This window comes from Opisthorchis viverrini (assembly GCF_000715545.1).
Source record: "Opisthorchis viverrini unplaced genomic scaffold opera_v5_302, whole genome shotgun sequence".
Lineage (NCBI taxonomy): Eukaryota > Metazoa > Platyhelminthes > Trematoda > Opisthorchiida > Opisthorchiidae > Opisthorchis > Opisthorchis viverrini.
The window spans coordinates 254,621-261,603 of record NW_008751962.1 but is presented as its reverse complement, the minus strand read 5'-3'; positions in this window follow the sequence as shown (position 1 = coordinate 261,603).

Genomic DNA, 6,983 nt, shown 5'->3' with positions numbered 1-6,983 from the left:
CGTATACGGATTTGAACTTGTGCAACAGGCAAGTCGAAATTGCAGTGGGAAAGCCAGGCTAGCCAAGTCTGAGCGAAAATTTATCGGGTACGGAACAGTTCATCCCAAAAACGTGGCCGGATGGGAACTGCTCGAATTTGTGGCTACAGGCTTGAGCGGGCGAGGGGTTGCGATCGAGATTCTGGAGAAAATAGTTGCGGGAGTGCCATCTTACTGGGTATGACAGTGCCATGCCATCATCGCACTGACATGCTTCGGTTTATGGACAACCCCGTAACGGTCGTCAAGGGTCGGAGAAGTGCTTATCCACTATCTACCTCGGTTTTTAGGCAAACGTCGCGATACCAAACAGTCAGAGTGCTTCGATCAGCCGTCCGTAATCACACTTACAGAGACCTGGAGAAAAAGAGACACCGGATGTCCCTTGTCGGGAGACCTCGATAGTCAACCGTTTCATTTTTCAAGCTGACTTGAAACGGTGGAACACAGACGTGGTTGCTTATTCTTAAATGCGGCCCTGCCCACCCCGATTTTCCCCTCCGACAACACTCCCACACCACACTGTGATGCACTATGTACCTAAATATCGCTACGTGGAACCAAATGTCTTCTCCTCGGTATGGTCTTCCGCTGCCCCCGATTCCAAAGAAGGATAACCATTCCCCCGTATGTGTGCTTGAGCAGCTCTCCACCAGCTGCTACGCCACAAACCTATTACCGGTAAGTGATTTCGGGGCTCAGACGGACTCTCGGGTGGGATTCCAGCGCATCAGGTCTCCGGGACATTTTGAATCGGCGCTGACCAAAGCCGTTCAGTAGGGCGCATGGACTCAACAGCTGGCCACGTCCACCAGGTTCCGACGCAGGTAAGTGCCACCCCTGCTGAGTTTGCCCATCACCAACGAAAGGCCCTTCGGTGATCAAGTGTTAAGCAAGGCTCCAATGGACGTAGAGAGAAATGTTTGCTGACGTCTGATTTCACTTGCTACCAGGCCAGAAATTAGGAACCACAAAAAGGGCTTCGAAAACTCTGTAGTTCAGATGTCCCATAATTAAGTAAGTAGGTAATTTCCTTAACAAATTAAGACTGGGCTCTTCCGGATGCGCTTTCAAGTTCACTTTTGCGTTTGGCAATCCAGAAATTTAGAACCGCTGCAGGACCGAGATCTGCCAACTGGACGTATAAAAACAGCCCAACATGCTGGAGCTTGCCCAGAAAAACAAAAACGCGCTGCTTGAGCACATGAGATGTAACCGCAGAAAGACACCAACCGCGTTCTTCTTGAGCGACAGAAACGAGGAACCCGCGCGTGAACAGGTGGTGGTACCTGACGTCTACAGAGTACACTATAGAGGCCTGTATTGTGCCCCAGTGACCGTTCAGGGTAATTGGACGTACTCTGAAGCGGGCCATCATAGCTCATCTTACTCCTAGCAACTTGATATCCCCAGTGACCTAGTCACAATCAATCTTGCCAGGACATATCTACGAACGGCCTCTAACCAACTTTGTCTTCACAAGGAAGGATTCGACAACTCTTGCAAGGACATGCGCGTTCTACGCTTTTGGACCGGAAAAGTCAATCCAGGGATCCTAAAAGAAGCGTCGTCTCCACTGATTCTACCTGGTATTTCGTCAGTCGCTCTCAGAGGACAACCCTCCCACTGTCCGCAAGGAAGCGATTGTCACGCTGACCTACCGAACTGGTGATCGACTCACCAGGCAGCTACAGGCTATGAGCCTCACTAACAGACCGTGCAAGGTGATGGAGCGCATTCTGAAGCGGACCATCCTCGCTCATCTTTAGCAACTTGATATCCCCAGTGACCTAGTCACAATCAATCTTGCCAGGACATATCTACGAACGGCCTCTAACCAACTTTGTCTTCACAAGGAAGGATTCGACAACTCTTGCAGGGACATGTGCGTTCTACGCTTCTGGGCCGGAAAAAGTCAATCCAGGGATCCTAAAAGAAGCGTCGTCTCCACTGATTCCACCTGGTATTTCGTCAGTCGCTCTCAGAGGACAACCCTCCCACTGTCCGCAAGGAAGCTATTGTCACGCTGACCTACAGAACTGGTGATCGACTAGCCAGGCAGCTAAAGGCTATGAGCCTCACTAACAGACCGTGCAAGGTGATGGAGCGCATTCTGGGGCGGACCATCCTCGCTCATCTTCCCAGGAAGATGGTAACTACCAACAAATTGATATCCCCAGTACAACATGGAGTTATCCCAAGCCGATGACAAGAACAAACCGCACTCGGGAAGCTTGGGCAAAAACCACGTTCCTTATATCGATCCGTGAATCCGTAACTAATGAACCGAAACGCGTCTTGCGTGATCTCTGTCCCCGGACTCAAGTCACCTCTGAGGGGACCTAATTGTTACTTATGCCCTCTTTGAACAAAGCTTGACCAGCAAAGCTTGACCGCTGACCCAGCAGACACACGGTGGGGATATGGTAGGAAGATTTTCAAGCTCAGAGTGCACACGCCTATCACAGTTTTTCTCATTTCGGTTAGTAGCTTCGTAGAATAAGCTTCCTCAGACGGTTGTTGCGGCTGCATCTAGTACCCAGTTTGAAGCACTTTTGGATGTCTTTTTAGCTGGGGGGTGGCGAGATTACTGCTCCGCGCTGAGAACCTAAGGAGCAGTGCTACACCCTTTTTCCACTTGTATTTTTCAGGTGAGCGACAGCCGCTGAACGACAGGAACAAAACCGACCCGGGAAACTTGGGCAAAAGCCTAGATCCTGTGGTTCGATTGGTGAATCCGTGAACCAATCAGATCCTAAGCATCTCAAACCCGTCTTGCGCTCTTCTTCCCTTTGCTAACTGTGCCGACATGGCGGGCGGTGCTGAAGTCCCCAATGAAGCCTTCACCGGTTGGAGATACTGGTTCAACACAGTAACAGTCCGTGGAAGAGCAAATGTAAGTTACGTCAATAGGGTGATTCCTTCGTTGTTTTTATGGTTTGGTCGGTAATCTTGGGGCGAGACGGCCAAAGTGGTTAGAGCGCGAAATTACTGATCGGAAGGTCCGTGGTTCGAACCCGCCCTCTGCCTCTCGACTTCCCCTGTCTAGGCTTGGGCAACCTGGCAGTATCCCAGCCCTCGTGCAACCTTCGGGTGGCATGGCAGTTAGGCACCGGAAGGGTGCTACAGCTGAACGATTTTTTTGGTCGGTAATCTTAATGAACACACTAGGTCGTGTTTATGTCACCGAGTGTACCCTGTTCGAATTGATGCATTATCTTATCGGTTAGCCTAATGGGAGCAGACATGACAATATTGCTTTTTGCTGTGTTTCAGGAAGACAAGCATGTTGAATCTACGGTTCATTAAACCATAGGCGTAGGATATCGGTCTTGTAAACTTGGTTCATTAAGCTACCGATTCTGCTAACAGATTCGGGTTGAGTAAAAACATCGGGTTACGTAACTGAGAGGAAAGGAAAACGAAGGGTAAGCTCTTTGTTCAACACTAGGGCCCTAAAGAGTGGCGTTTGTACGCTTCAAGTCGACCGAAGACGCTGAACGATGAGGTGAACGTCGGGCTGTGGAAGCTGGGCAAAAGTTTCGATTCTGTTTGACAGTACCTGAAGTTGTGGAGCGCAAAACGAGTGGTGGTCGGTGGTGTGTATGTTGAGGAACAACCAGTAGACCAAGGGATACGCTTGGGGGGCAGTCGATATCGCGCTAATTATGTCTGCAGACTCAATCTAGATACACTTGACTTCTGGGTCCATTCTGGAATAGTTTGAAACTTACCACTGTGGTTTATTCAGTGAAACAGCGCGAAAAATTGGTTAGGGCTGCCAAAGTGAGGCAACAAAAATGTGGGATACATCTACGAAATCATTTGCGTTTCTGGACGAGCAGATATATGCTGGATTCAGTCTTAATAGGTAAAATTCCAGAGCGCGGGGACATGGTCTGGCGTCATTCTGCAAATTTTCAGACGTTTACGCCACATTTCAGCCATGGAAGCCGCAAGACTTCACTCTCCTGTTACTGAACAGACAAACGGGATAAAAACGATGGCAGCCGTCATACTTATAAGGAGTGTGACCAGTCGGTTCTCCGTCTAAGAGGAGTTGGGGACCATCATGGGAAGGATAAGAGATAATCCGAGCTCCAAAATCTTCGAAGTAGTTAGCCATGGGAATATGGTACTGTCGTATCCCAAGGGCAAGAGAGTGGATACGTGGGCAATTTAATCAGAGTTTGTAGGAAGAAAAGTGCTTTCGGCCGATGAGGCGCAGAAATTAATGGCCTGACGTAAAGCACGCCGATTGTGCACTGTAGAATATCGCCTTGCAATCGGATAGAAGGAGGGTATAAAGCCAAGTAACGAAGTTTGGCACGGTGTGGGGCCCAGCACTGCTTCTCAGGGGACCCCGCCGGAGGTATGAACATGGGATAAGTGAGTCTCCGAAGCATGCTTGGGAGAGTTGGCTGAGGATGGATAGGGAGCGATCTAATTGCTAGGCCCTCCCATCGGTGGACCAAGAACTTATATGGGATTTTGTCGAAGACATAGGAAGTCTAAGAAAGTGCACCCCATGCAGGTTTGGTCTCAACAGCCAGTGTGAGATAGCAACGGTACGGGAGAAACCATACTGAGTCGGGTGGAGCTTGTTGGCCGAGAGATAATTAATCAGGAAGTTAATTGCGATTTTCTTCACTGTATGCACAAGATGGACTTGGAGTGAGCGAGATTGTTGGGTCGTAGCGGATTACCGGCGTTCTGTGCTTCTCCCATTTCCTTTGCCTTCCGTGTGCACGACGCCACACAGTCGGTTCGCACGCTGAGTTTCAATTCACGTTTGGCAAGTCGTCAGGCCGAAATATGTTGTGGAGGTGCGGGGACATTTCTCCGGGAGTTAAGCAGCGTCACTGTTATGTAAAATATTCAGTGTCTGAGCTGAATTGGTAGCGCTGTGCCACAGGCGAAACTACCGGCGTTATGTAGTGATGCGGCACGAATTCACATCCTTCCGTAGAGTAGTTGGAATAGAGTCCAAGGAACGATTCTGATAAATTGGTTTAGATCCGTGTCTACCAGCTTCTCATCTGCTACGTTAGCTGCCCGCTATGGAAACGTAAAATGATGTGGTTCTGGGCGAGCATAAGGTGCACCAGTGTTCCGAAATGGGCGACAGTCAGTTATTGGTTCGTGTCATCGGTATCTGGTGGTGATGTAATCAGTTTGGACCCGTGGCTGGCGCGCTGTTGGAATATAACATGCAACCAGATGAATCCGGTTAGTTCGGAGGTCTGCGTACACCTGAAACAGCCGTTCGCCATCGTCCGTACGCGCTGAATCAAATCCGATTCGACCACCTAGTCGAGATCCATATACCCCAAGTCTGCCAACTGTGCATTAACATCTCTGGAAACCACAACGGTATCCGGGCTTTCATGCCTTCATAAAATTTTTCTCTGATAGTGTCTGGGCTGTTGTCAGTTGGGGAGTAAGTAGACGCGACCGATCCCGATCCACTTCCCACTTGTGAGACTACTGCACAGACGTTACCAGACAAACCGCACAGCTACGACTATCAAGACGTGTCAAATCAGGTAAGGATCCCTCCGTCCAGTGACTTAGGACGATGCGCACTCGGGCACATCCTGTCACAATGGCTCTGGATCGCCACAGGTGCGCAAACGGAAGCGAGTGGAGAATGATGGAGCAGTAAACCTAACCACTGCTTGCACATACCAGTGTCAAGCGAGTCTAGTGTGAGAGCAAGGATAGCTTGCTGTCCTGCCTGCTTCAGAGTGCGAACAACAACAAAGTAGCAAATGCCAGAGGCTGTCGGCGACGGCTGACGCGCACATGTGACCAAGACCGATTTAGAACGAATGTGGCTATCACTCTTAAAGGATGGCTACAAGAAGTTTGTTATCAGTAAGGTTAGGGAGAATTATGTGGAAGATAAATAAGAGAGGCGTTAGCACTTGCCTGTTTCCGCATATCCTTACTGCTATATGTGAAGGCTGTTGGCCATGAACTTACTTTCAGCTGTACGTGATCTGGGCTCAAAAACCCAGCCAGAAAACGGTTAGGGTCTTCGGCCGAAGCCTTTGACTCAGACACCGGACCGCAAGTCGGCGACTTCTAGCGTGAAATGTCTGCATTGGTGTTTTTAAACTGTTAAATCGTGACACATGTTTCAACCCCCAACGTGGAAGACCAGGAGACTGTAACCGTTGACCAACTTGTCATTAGTGGCTGCGAGTATCGCACGGACACCCCTCCCCCAGTGGCTCGTGAAGGCACGTGAACTGTCACACCACGGTAAGGTCCAGTCTTTTCGTGACGGACCTTCACATGCTAATGGACTTTTTAGCGTTGAGATCGGAGACTAACGTTGTTGGCTTCCGGCCATACGAAGCTTGTGGTTTGAACAGGCCTGCACACTCCTGGTTGGGCGAGACTGTGCAGAACGTCAAACCTTGCGTGCAAGACAACGGGATGGTGTATGCCTGTTGAGACACACAAAAATAGTTCCTTCAGACTGTGATAGAGAAGCGGCCTCACTGATGGGAAACAGAGTGGATAGGCTGTTTCATTTTTCCATCGACGCCTGGGCATCTGCTACGCTAACGAGATCCACGGTCGTATGTATGCTGATGGCATGCACAGCAACACAAATGAGCTCTTCTTCGAGGTGTGGGGCATATGGGTGGTAAACCCTTCGGTGCAGACTATAAGGAGAGTAACTCGCTAGTCGATAGCAAAGATAATCGTTCAGCTGTCATCATCATCATCATCAGCGACAGCGTGACATCAGTGTTCAACACCAATGCTTCACTGCCGTACAACCATGACTTATTTGAAAGCCTTATTGTAAAGAAAAGAATAAAGGTGGATGGGGGAGGGACTTAGTGCTAGCTTAACACAATCATTCCGAGGCGCCTACACCTCCAGACATTCACTCAGGCAATCTGGACAGAAACTGACAACAAGAACGC